Source organism: Nycticebus coucang, chromosome 10 (assembly GCF_027406575.1).
Source record: "Nycticebus coucang isolate mNycCou1 chromosome 10, mNycCou1.pri, whole genome shotgun sequence".
Classification (NCBI taxonomy): Eukaryota; Metazoa; Chordata; class Mammalia; order Primates; family Lorisidae; genus Nycticebus; species Nycticebus coucang.
Genome location: NC_069789.1, coordinates 21305861 through 21319167, shown reverse-complemented (window position 1 = coordinate 21319167; position 13307 = coordinate 21305861). Strand labels below are relative to the sequence as shown.

At 41.2% G+C, this 13307-nt stretch overlaps 2 pseudogenes; both read left to right on the top strand.

Moving 5' to 3' along the window:
* The first annotated feature begins 9091 nt into the window (after positions 1–9091).
* On the top strand, positions 9092–10351 carry LOC128597419 (serine/threonine-protein phosphatase 4 regulatory subunit 2-like; annotated as a pseudogene).
* A 1902-nt stretch (positions 10352–12253) lies between these two features.
* On the top strand, positions 12254–13061 carry LOC128597465 (NADH dehydrogenase [ubiquinone] iron-sulfur protein 3, mitochondrial-like; annotated as a pseudogene).
* The last annotated feature ends 246 nt before the right edge of the window (positions 13062–13307 follow it).

Below are 13307 nucleotides of genomic sequence, written 5' to 3'. Positions count from 1 at the left end.
AAATGTCCCTTCTATACCCATTTTCTTAAGTGTTCTGATCATGAAAGGATGCTGGATATTATCAAAAGCTTTTTCTGCATCAATTGAGAGAATCATATGGTCTTTGTTTTTTAATTTGTTTATGTGATCAATTATATTTATAGATATACATGTATTGAACCAGCCTTGAGACCCTGGCATAAATCCCACTTGGTTATGAGGTATAATTTTTTTGATGTGTTGCTGGATTCTGTTTGCTAGGATCTTACTGAATATTTTTGTATCAATATTCATTAGTGATATTAGTCTATAATTTTCTTTTCTTATTGGGTCTTTTCCTGGTTTGGGGATCAAGGTAATGTTTGCTTCATAGAATGCGTCGAGTAGTATTCCTTATTTTTCTATATTTTGGAAAAAGTTGAGTAATATAGTTACTAGTTCTTCTTTAAAGTTTTGGTAGAATTCTGATGTGACACCATCTGGTCCTGGGCTTTTCTTTTTAGGGAGGTTTTGTATAGTTGATGCTATTTCAAAACTTAATATAGGCCTGTTCAACATTTCCACTTCATTCTGGCTAAGTCTAGGGAGGTGGTGTGCTTCCAAGTATTGATCTATTTCCTTCTGATTTTTGTATTTCTGAGAATAGAGTTTCTTGTAATATTCATTAAGGGTTTTTTGAATTTCTGAGGAGTCTGTTGTTATTTCATCTTTACCATTTCTGATTGATGAAATTAGAGATTTTACTCTTTTTTTTTCTGATTAGGTTAGCCAAAGGTTTATCTTTTCAAAAACCAACTTTTTGACTTATTGATCTGTTGTATAATCCTTTTTTTTTTTTCAATTTCATTTAACTCTGCTCTAATTTTGGTTATTTCTTTTCTTCTGCTGGGTTTGGGGTTGGAATGTTCTCCCTTTTCCATTTTCTTGAGATGTCCCATTAAGTTATTAACTTCCTCTCTTTCTGTTCTCTTGAGGAAGGCTTGCAGTGCTCTTAGGACTGCCTTTGCGGTATCCCAGAGGTTCTGGTAATTCATGTCTAGATTGTTGTTTTGTTCCAAAAATTTAGTGATTTCCTTCTTAATCTCATTTATAACCCATCTATCCTTCAGCATAAGGTTGTTTAGCTTCCATGTTTTGGTATGGGTATGCAAGTTCCTGTTGTTATTGAGTTCAACTTTTATTCCATGATGGTCTGAGAAGATGCAAGGAATAATTTCTCTTCTTTTAAATTTGCTGAGGTTAGACTTATGACCTAAGATGTAATCAATTTTGGAGTATGTTCCATGGGCTGATGAGAAGAATGTGTGTTCAGTTTTGTCAGGATGAAATGTTCTATAGATGTCTGTAAAATCCAATTGTTGAATGGTTAAGTTTAAGTCTAAAATTTCTTTGCTTAGCTTCTTTTTGGGGGATCTATCCAACACTACCAAAGGAGTGTTAAAATCTCCGACTATTGGCCAAAAAAAAAAACACAAAAGGGTGGCGCCTGTGGCTCAAGGAGTAGGGCGCCGGTCCCGTATGCCAGAGGTGGCGGGTTCAAACCCATCCCCGGCCAAAAAAAAAAAATCTCCGACTGTTATGGTGCTGGAGGAAATCAAGTTGCTCATGTCTGTTAGAGTCTCTCTTATAAATTGAGGCACATTCTGGTTGGGTGCATAAATGTTAATAATTGAAATCTCATTATGTTGAGTGTTACCCTTAACAAATATGAAATGACCATCCTTATCTTCCCTTACTTTTGTTGGTTTAAAGCCTATTGTATCTGCAAATAAAATTGCAACACCTGCTTTTTTCTCATTTCCATTTGCCTGAAACATAGATGACCATCCCTTTACCCTGAGACTATATTTACCTTTTAGGGTGAGATGAGATTCTTGTATGCAGCAGATATCAGACCTGAGTTTTTGGATCCAGTCAGTCAACCTGTGCCTCTTTATAGGGCAATTTAAGCCATTCACATTAATTGTAAGTATTGATAAGCCTGGTAGAATTTTGAGTATCAAGTTTTTGAAGGTCCAGTGGACATTTTTAATCCTTTCACTACTGTGGAAGTTGGAATTTGATCAAAAGTTTCTGAGTGAATTTACTTTTGTGGAGGAGGATTGAGCTGGTCATTATGGAGGATAGGTCTAAGAGTATCCTGGAGAGCTGGTTTAGTTAGGGAAAATTTCTTCAACATGTGAATGTGATTAAAGTATTTAATTTCTCCTTCATAAATGAAACTCAGTTTAGCTGGATACAGGATCCTGGGTTGAAAGTTATTTTGTTTTAGGAGATTAAAAGTTGATGACCACCCTCTTCTAGCTTGAAAGGCTTCAGCAGAGAGATCTGCAGTCATTCTAATATTCTTCCCCTTGTAGGTTATGGTTTTGTTACATCTGCCTGCTTGCAGAATTTTCTCCTTCATTTTATCTTTGGCGAAGTTAATTATAACGTGCCTAGGAGAAGTCTTATTCGGGTTGAGTCCTGTTGGGGTTCTGGAACTGTCTGGTATCTAAATTTCAGAATCTCTTGGAATGTCTGGAAAGTTCTCCTTCATTATCTCATGAAGAGCCTCCATGCCTTTCAAAGCTACCTTGTCACCTTCAGGAATTCCTATAAGGTGATTATTAGTTTTCTTTGAATTATCCCAGAGCTCTCTGAGAGAATGATCTGTTCTTGCTCTCCACTTCTCTTCCTCTTTGAGCATTTGGGAGCGTTCAAAAGCTTTGTCTTCAATGTCAGAAATCCTTTCTTCTGCCTCCTCCATTCTGTTACTGAGGGATTCTACTACATTTCTCAGATCTTTGAGGGCTGCAAATTCTTGTCTCAATGTGTCAAAATCTTTGGTGATTTTTGTCTTTGAACTCATTAAATTCTTGAGACAACTTTTGAAATGCTCATTGAATTTCTAATTCCAACTTTATCTCCATTCTATTAATCTTATTTGCAATCCAAATTCTGAATTCAATTTCTGACAACTCAGCCTTCTGTTTATGAATGGGATCTTCAGTTGTGTCTGCTGTATCGTTCCAGGGGGAGGGGAGGTTGATCTACTCTGTTTATTTATGTTATGGGAGTTTTTCCACTGATTCCTCCCCATGATTATTTTACACCATTTGGCTATATGAACAGATAAGGTAAAGTTGGGTTGGGGGCTCCAGGAGTAATGATTAACCAGCCCTTTGCCCAAGAGCTGGGACTGTTGTCTGTACCTTTTCCCCTAGAGCTTTGCCAAGGACCCGTACAGTGCTACAGCCTGAGAAACTGAGGACCTGCTTGGTGTGGTGGGGATAAATTGCTCTGTCTTGTTTTCAGCTGGTCTCTGTCCTACCCTAATGAATCAGTTACTCTTGGTTGAAGTCTCAGCTATGGAGAAATACCAGCAATTAAGTCACCCTGCCCCCCACGGGCAACAACTAGAAAAGGAAAATCAACCACACACCCAGGTACCAGTTTGGATAGTCCTTGGGTGATTGGCCTAGTTCGAGAGGTCCAAATCAGTTGTCCCAGTCAGCACCAGTCTCAGGTGGGAGAGTTCAAAAGTTCTCTGGCAACTAGATAGCAGGGGTCTGCTGGCAGCTTAAGTATGACTCACTCTGGTGCTCCGTGAGGTCAGAAGGACCCACCCAGCTAATGAATTAGTCTGGAAAGATTGATGACTCCTTCCCCATCTTGCACCTCTGTCACACCCAGTCACTGATAACTGATAACCCCACAGGGCTGTGACCCAGTTCCCTCCAATGAGCAGATGCTCCAGAGGTTTGTGCCTGCCTGAGTCACAGGGAGATCTATGTCTCCTCAGCCAGGCCACTGCTCTCTGCCAGTATCAGCAGGGGAAGCTGAGGTCTGACAACCTCGGGTGCTTAATGGAGGCTGGGGCGGTTCACTCAGTTCCAGCCCTGCCCCTGATTGATGTTGCTGACAGAACAGAACAACTTCGCAGAATTTGTTTCTGTCCCAGCTATATTTCCCTGCAGATCAGATGCTGTTTGAGTTCACAGAAACTGCAACTCAACCCCGGTCTGTGCTGCTGCCGGCAGCTGGCATGTCTATCTCAGTTGCAGTCTGTGTTGGGGTGGACATAGCTAGAGCTCACACTCAGCTTTTGGTTTCTTCCCACCTGCCTTTGTCTCAGCTATGATCCCCTCAGGGCTGAGTGCAGCTTAGGCTCACTAAAGCAGTCCTCTGGCTCAGCCCCACCCTGGGAGTATGCCTTCTCTGTGCACACATATTCTAGTCCCTGACCCCTTCCCAGGCTGGTACCACCTCAGGCATACCCTTTACTCATGGGGCGTTTCCATCCCAGATGTGTTCCGCCAGTGGCTGTCACTGGAGAAGATGCCTGACTTCCTCTGGTTTCCCAGAGAGACAAGGAGTGTCTCTCCAATATATCCCCAGGGGTATGAGCCCTATTGTTCCCACTGCTGCTGCTGCTGCTGCTCTGTGCCATGGGGCACCGCCTCTCCCTCTCCTGTATGGTTCCCTCTCAGTTGACCATCTTCTCCTTATTCCCATGCTGCAGAATCAGCACAGACCAACACTCCCAACACCCGCCAAACAATCTGGACTCCATGGGGGACAGCCTTCCAGACCTCAGGGTGAGTGGAGGGGAGTGCTGGTAGTTCAGAATTGCAAATAGAGAATATATACAGTTTCATACAGTTTTATGCCTGGTAGGAGAGTGCCATGTCACATTCATAAGTCCTCTCTAGAGAAGGAGTTCTGATTTTTAGAGGGTCTCTCCCATGGGATAAATTAGGAGGGGATCTAAACTCTGCTTGCTTGTTTGTATAGAGTATACTGAGAGCCATTCTCATGGGGAAGGGGACTCCCATCTGCTTGGTGATGGATTTTTTACCAAGGTTGATGTGCATTCTTCAACATTCTCTCTTGGCTCAGCTCCAAAGCATCGGCTTACTTGCTAAACTTCTGTCCTTTAATTCTCCTTCTGGACGGGAGCCTCTGTGGAAAGCTGGCTCGAGTCAGCCATCTTGCCCAGGCTGGTCTTAAAACTCCTGGCCTCAAGCCATCCTCCCACCTCAGCCTCCCAAAGTAGTAGGATTACAGGTGTGAGCCACTGAGCCTGGCTAATTTTTTAATGTTTTTAAGAGACAGGGTCTCACTCTGTTGCCCTGGGTAGAGTGTTATGGCATCATAGCTCACAACAACTTGAAACTCCTGAGCTCAAGCAATCCTCTTGCCTCAGCCTCCCGAATAGCTGGGACTACAGGCAAGCACTATTATGCCCAGCTAATTTTTCTATTTTTAGGAGAGATGGGGTCTCAACTCTTGCTCAGGCTAATCTTGATTTTGTGAGTTCAAGTGATCCACCCACCTTGGTCTCCCAAAGTGCCAGGATTACAGATGTGAGCCAGTATGCCCTGCTAAAATTTATTTCTTATATAGTTCTAGAGACTGGAAAGTCTAAGGTCAAGGGGGTACATCTGGTGAGAACCTTCTTGCTAGTGGTGACTGTCTGCAGTGTCCCAAAGTAGTATAAGGCATCACATGTGGAAGGGCTGAGTGAGCTGGCTCAGGTCTCTCCTCATCATATTACAAAGCCACCAGCCTGCTCCTGTGATAACCCATTAATTTGTTAATGGATTATTCTTGAGGGCAGAGCCCTCATGACCCAGTCACCTCTTGAAGGCCCCACCTCTCAATATTGTCACATTGGGGATTGGGGGGATTAAGTTTCAGTGTGAGTTTTGACGGGAACATTCAAACCACAGCAGAGACCATGGCAAAAACCTGATCATGCAAACTGGGACATACAATGGGAGGAGAGCTCTGGCCTGGGACATCCAGGGCAGGAGCTAAACACGTGATTGGCTATGATCAGAAGGTTGCAGATGCTCAGCCGGGCTGACAGCCACTGCTTCCCAGATTGGCCTTGCCAGGAGAAGCGGGGACAAAACCCTTTGGAAGGGGGCCAAAGCTTCCTGAATGTAGAATGGAACAGACTGCATGAGACTTCAGAAGCCCAACTCTGGACCCTGAAGAAGCAGGTGCAGGGAAGACTGGGAAAAGCACTTCTCCATGAGACAGCCCTGTAGCCTCTGGAAATGTCCCTTTGCCATGGGTGGGGGCCCTGATTTATCTTAATTTTCCTGAAACTAATTGCTGAGATCAGACTCAACTCCATTGACAGAGAAAAGCTTGGGAAAAGTTTACTACTAAAGGAGGGAAATCCCAGAGGCAAACAAAGGATTTGGTAACATCAGAGCATCTTGATGGAGAAGGAGTTTCCATGGCTTTAAAGTTCCACCTCCTCAATCCAGGAAACAAGTTTCTATTTCCTTCAAATGACATTATGTTCCTAAATGTTGACATCTTGGATTTTGTAAACATCATCCAATCAGGCTATTACTTGTTTTTGAAGAGGGCAATCCTTTGAAGAGATGAACTTCTAGGCATCTTAATTGAAGATTTCTCCAATTTAAAGTCATCCTGGCTGCAGAGTTTGTGGTGGTTTTGTTATTCTCTATGCATTAATATCACTTTTACCATTTAAATGCTGAAAAAGTTAGATTAAGATACACATATTACACTAATCTATGTTAATAGAAAGTAAAGTCCCCCAAAACCTATTGCAAGTAAATGGACACATTCAAGAAACCATTAAGTGGCCATGGTGGCTCATGCCTGTAACCCCAACACTTTTTGAGGCAGAGGCAGAAGGATCCCCTGAGGGCAGGAGTTTGAGATCAGCCTGGGAAACATGAAGTTGTTCTACAAAACTGTTTTAAAAGTAACCAGGCATGGTGGTACCAGTAATCCTAGCTACTCAGTAGGCTGAGGGAGGAGGCTTCTTTGAGACCAGGAATTTGAGGCTTCAGTGAGCTAAGATCACCCCACTGCCCAGCCTGGGCAACAAAAGGAGACCCTGTCTTGAAAAAAAATCAATACAAAGAGAGAGAGAGAGAGAATATTGACCTTAAACGTTACCAGTTTAACACTTATATTAAATACACACAAGTGATTAATTCATTCGTGATTAGATTGAGCCAGATATTTATAATTTGCATATTTTTAGCACTCACAGAACAGCAATATATCACCAAAATACTAACTTGCTATAATTAATGTGAATTTCTGGCACATGTTTTACTTCAACAAAGCTATTTAAATTTTTTAGAACATATTTGTTTACTGAACATCAAAGATACTGTAAAGTATCTTTATAGTCTTTGCCTTAATTGGGAGAAGAAAAAATAGAAATCTCAAAGAAGAAATTCTTTCTAATGCCCAGCCAAATGAAATATGTATAACAACAGTAATCAGTGCTAAATTTAGAAGAATTCTAATTTTATAATATATGTGTCAGCAACATCTGCCTTATAAACATTAGGCCACACATTTCCTACCAGTTATAAGCTGGTTGTTTTAACTTCCTAATCCAGCTAAGAGATTTTTTAAGCATCATATTACCAATGCATGTGCTAGCTGTGGCTGGTCCTGTGTGTGCAGTTGTGGCAGATCAGGGCATAAGAAGCCAAAAGACAGTGGATCGTGCAAAATGGGGGAAATGGCAGGAGCGGCTCACAGTCACTAAGTATTTGCCATGCGCAATGAAGCACACTCAGCTCTTTTTATGCTGACAGAATTCTCCGTGAGGTATGCCCTATCAGTGGTCCTATTTTATAAATGTGGAAACTGAGCTATATAAATGGTAATACCCATCCTGAGAAAAGGGGCAGGCACTGATCTATGGCATCTGCCAGTTTTCATGGTGTAAATACTCCCACCAAAGCCATCAACAAACTCTCAGCATTTCTGAAAGATTTTTTATTTCAGATTAATATGAGGGTACATGTGATTAGGTTACATTGCTTGTGTTTGTAAGGTAAAGTCTGAGATGTAGCTGGGTCCTTCACGTAGGAGGCGTGCCATCCACCTACACATTGTACACTGACCTATTGGAGCCCCTCTCCCTTCATTAATTGAGTTTTTCTTTTGTGTGGGCCTGTAGTTGTTACTCCTACTCATTTCAGCTTAATATTAAGTACATGGGATGCTTGTTTTTCCATTCTTTTTGTTGTTTATTGTTGATTATTCTCTTTATTTTTAATTAATTTATTTCAAATTATTATGAGGGTACAAATTTTTAGATTATGTTATTCTCACGTCCAGGATAAGGTTCCAGTTGTAAAAGAGACTCTCACCCAGGTAGCGTGTTATACACCCTCACAATGTGCACAGTAGGTGAGATCCCACCGCATACCCTCCCTCCTTCTGCCAATCATCCTCCCCCTCCCCCCTCCTCCTATACTAGATTATATTTGTGTTTTATTTTTCATATGAACATGTAATTGTTTATTTATTGGTTTCATATTAGTATTGAGTACATTGGATATTTATTTTTCTATTCTTGCAATACTTTACTATAAAAATGTGTTTCAGGTCCATCCAGGTAAATATAAAAGATGTAAAGTCTGTCTTTTTAATGACTGAATAGTATTCAATGGTATACATATACCATAGTTTGTTGATCCATTCATGGGTTGATGGGCATTTGGGTTGCTTCCATGACTTGGCAATTATGAATTGAACTGCAGTAAACACTCTGGTGCAAATGTCTTTGTAGTAAAATGATTTTTGTTCTTCTGGGTAGATACCTAGTAATGGAATTGCGGGACCAAATAGAAGGTCTGATAACTATTATCTACAGAGAACTCAATTAAACAATAAGAAAAGAGTAAAAATCCCTTCTATAAGTGGGCAAGAGACTTGATAGAAACTTCTCTGAAGATGACAGACGAATGGCTTACAAACACATGAAAAATGCTCATCGTCTTTAATCATCAGAAAAATGCAAATCAAAACTACCCTGAGATATCACCTAACCCCATTGAGAATGGCCCACATCGCAAAGTCCCCAAACTGCAGATGCTGGCCTGCATGTGGAGAGAAGGGAACACTTCCACAATGTGGGACTGCAAACTAATACAGCCTTTATGGAAAGAAGTTTGTTGGGAGGGCTGGTGGTAGCGGCTCGGGGAGGTGCTCCCTTCATCCTCCCACCCACCCCCCAGTCGCCTGCATGCCGGAGTGTGTGCGAGGGTGGGGGAGGGTGGGGGGGGAGGCGTTCTGGTCCGGGAGACCCGCAGAGGGAGGCGGAGGCTGCGAGGGACTCTGGGAAGTCATGGACATCGAGCAAGTGCAGGAGGCCCTGAAAGATTTTGAGAAGAGGTGGAAAAAGGAAGTTTATCCTGTCCTGGATCAGTTTCTTTGTCATGTAGCCAAGACTGGAGAAACAATGATTCAGTGGTCCCAATTTAAAGGCTATTTTATTTTCAAACTGGAGAAAGTGATGGATGATTTTAGAACTTCAGCTCCTGAACCAAGAGGTCCTCCCAACCCTAATGTTGAATATATTCCCTTTGATAAAATGAAGGAAAGAATACTGAAAATTGTCACTGGATTTAATGTATCCCTTTTACTATTCAGCGACTATGTGAACTGCCCTCAGATCCAAGGAGAAACTATACAGGAACAGACAAATTCCTCAGAGGAGTAGAAAAGAATGTGATGGCTGTTAGCTGTGTTTATCCTTCTTCAGAGAAAAACAGTTCTAATCGTTTAAATCAAATGAATGGTGTTATGTTTCCTGGCAATTCACCAAGCTATACTGAGAGGTCTAATATAAATGGGCCTGGAACACCAAGGCCACTTAATAGACCAAAGTTTTCTTTGTCAGCCCCCATGACAACAAATGGTTTACCTGAGAGCACAGACAACAAAGAGCCAAACTTACAGCCAAATGAAGAGAAAAATCACAGTGACTTTTCGACATCTGAATCAGAAGTTTCCTCAGTGAGCCCTCTAAAAAATAAACATCCAGATGAAGATGCTGTGGAAGCTGAGGGGCATGAGGTGTAAAGACTCAGATTTGACAAGGAAAGTGAAGTCAGAGAAAGGGCCAAAAAACTGCCGGGGAAAGTTCCTCAGTTATGGTAGAAGAAACGGAAGCATCATCTTCATCTCAGGATAAAGACAAAGAAAGTAGGTGTACCAGGCAGCGTTGTACAGAAGACGATGAAGAAGAGGATGAAGAGGAAGAAGAGTCTTTTATGACGTCAAGAGAAATGATTCCTGAAAGAAAAAAATCAAGAAAAAGAATCTGATGATGCCTGAACTGTGAATGAAGAGACTTCTGAGGAAAATAATCAAATGGAGGAATCTGCTCTGTCTCAAGCTGAGAAAGATTGACTGCATTCTGAAGGTAGTGAAAACACAGGCCCTGTAAGTAGTAGTTCTGACTTCCATGACACAGAAAAATTAATAGCATCCAATTCCAGTAAAACTGGAGAGATTTTTTTCAGAATCATCCATCGAAAATGATGACGAAGCTACAGAAGTCACAGATGAACCAATGGAACAAGACTAACGATTTAGAAACATTTAGATGCAGTATTTTACATACAGTTCTGGTTTTAACACTGTATAAAACTTTTCTCTAAAAGTGGACCTTAGTTTTACAAGAGAAGCAGGTGTAAAATAAAGAGTTGGACATGTAAGAACTGTGAATAGCAGCTTCTCTGGGTCCTGCTTACGGCTGACTTCTTTTTGGTTTGGTCAAATCAGTGGTTTGTGTATAGATTTTTTTTTTTTTAATTAGAATTAAAGTTTTTAAACTGGAAAGTAATAATTATAATTTTTGAAAATTTTTTTTGGATTATCACATTTAGTTTAAACATATGCAAGAAAACTTTTTTGTCTTGTCTCTTTCTGACAGCTCTAGCAATTTTCATATTTCAGTCATAGTTTCAGCATTTTAACATGTGAATTATAGGGTTTCATGCTGGTTTCCAGATTTTATTGTTTGACTATGTACAAGGGAACTTTATGTCATATATACATATATATAATATTCTAAGGGGGGGAAATGTTGTATTTTTCTGTTTCTATAAGAGATGAATACAATGGATACTTTTTCTATTGGTAACGATTGGGTTCACCTCTTTCAGAAGACATTTTCTTTCTCTTTTGACTAATTGAAACAAAATCTGGCCCTAGTGAAACCCTGGAAATCTTAAGTCTGTTAAATACCAGGTTAAACACATTCCAAGAGATCTGTTCAAACTGAAATTCTTTTCTATAACTTCTAAGGTGCCTGAGAAAAAAGACTTCATTATTTATGAGAAAAGGTGCTTTATCTTGGAAATTGCGTTCAAACATTAGCTTACTATTTTGTAGAATGAATGCTTATGAAGCTGACACAAGACCATCTCAGAAGAAACTTGCCAGTTCCTTGACTTTTTGCTTGCTTTTCTGAACATTGAATATTACACATTTTTTCCTAAATTATTCTAGCGTATGCAATGTCAATGATATGAAACACCACTCTACCGGAAGAATTAATATATTACTTTAGTAATGTATCTGAGCTAAATGACTGAAGCTTTAGGGGTGCATAGAAACCACCATAATTTTTATAATATTTTGAAGTGAATTAAATATTTTTGAACATGCTTCTTCGACAGCCAGTGTTATATTTTTCACATCAACACAAAGCACATTGGTTACTCTAAACTCAAGATTTTCAAATTCACATATTTAAAGTCACGCAAGCTGCAACTTCTCTGTCAAAATTACTGGCTGCCAAATTTATACCTGTTTCTTCAGCTATACCTTTTGCTATTTAGAATTTTTAAATTTCTGTAAAGCAGATTTTATAGAATGTAATGTGTTCGCTGCCTTTGTGGAGTGGTATATAATTGTATAATTTCTGTGTGTAAACTGAATGCGTGGGCTTTCAATACAGTATTCATATAAAGCAATAAATATTAATGTTATGGAAAAAAAAGTTTGTTTTTCCATTCTTGTGATAATAAGGAGAATGTTCTCCAAGTAACAATCAGTTGTTGCTAGCTAATCAAGTCCCTTGTTCAAGTCCTAATCACATAGTAAATGCAGCTGTGATTAGAATCCAGGCAGTCACTTCGAGCCCAGGTTCTCAACTACTATGTCATCTGTTTGTAGGAAGAATAACCCATGAGGGGGAAAGAGAACAGAAACGGGGACACCAGTGCTCCCAGGGCTGCATTAGAGCAAGAGTAACAAGTCAGCTGTGGCTCAGTGTCAACTGCTCTAACTGAAGACTCCAGCAAGAAAAGGGAAGAAAAGTAAATCACTTAATATAATGAACCTCCAGAGGAAGAAAAATTGACAAATTTGGCAGCTTTTAAGTTTGAAGCGATGCTGTAGCTTTTGTTTCTATTTTTCTAATAAAAATGTCCTGTTCCAGTGTCTTGTTGTCCCTTGGCTGCCTGGTTTGTGGTCAGGGAACATGGCAGCGATGGGGGCCAGGGTCTGGTGGCGCGGGCTTGTGGGCTCCATGGTGCTGGCCAGGGGAGCTGGGCGCCCCTGGGCCTATTGCTGCCAGTAAGGAGGAAGAGTGCCACGGCCAAAACATGCCCCACTGTCAGACAGCATAATGATGTGGCCCACAAGCAGCTCTCAGCTTTTGGAGAATATGTAGCTGAAATCCTGCCCAAGTACGTCCAACAGGTTCAGATATCCCGCTTCCATGAGTTAGAGATCTGCATCCATCCTGATGGAGTCATCCCAGGGCTGACTTTCCTCAGAGATCACACCAATGCACAAGTCAGGTCCTTGGCTGACTTGACAGCAGTGGATATTCCAACTCGGCAGAACCGTTTTGAGATTGTCTACAACCTACCCTCCCTGCGCTTCAACTCGCGAATCCGTGTGAAGACCTACACAGATGAGCTGTCGCCCATTGAGTCCACTGTCTCTGTGTATAAGGTATCCAAATGGTATGAGAGGGAGATCTGGGACATGTTTAGAGTCTTTTTTGCTAACCATCCTGACCTAAGAAGGATTCTGACAGATTATGGCTTTGAGGGACATCCTTTCCAGAAAGACTTCCCCCTGTCTGGCTATGTTGAGTTACGCTATGATAATGAGGTGAAGTGGGTAGTAGCTGAGCCGGTGGAGCTGGCCCAAGAGTTCTGCAAGTTTGACCTGAACAGCTCCTGGGAGGCTTTCCCTGCCTATTGCCAGCCCCCTGAGAGTCCCAAACTTGAAGCCAGAGACCAGATGCCTGAAGCCAAGAAGTCTGAAGCCAAGTAGCTGCAGGGAAGGCATGTTGGTCCTAGAAAGTGCCTTATCTACAATTGTGTGTCCATGTAAATAAATTCCTACTTACACACACACACACACAAATGTCCTGTTCCAGAGAGATCTCTAGGCAGCAGGGCAGACAATTAAGCTACCTTTATTTGGTGGAATTGACACCAATTCCTTCAACCTTTCAGAAGCAGAACACAATCAGCAATGGGAACACTTTGCAGACACAGGCCAGGGCAGGGGAGGTTGGT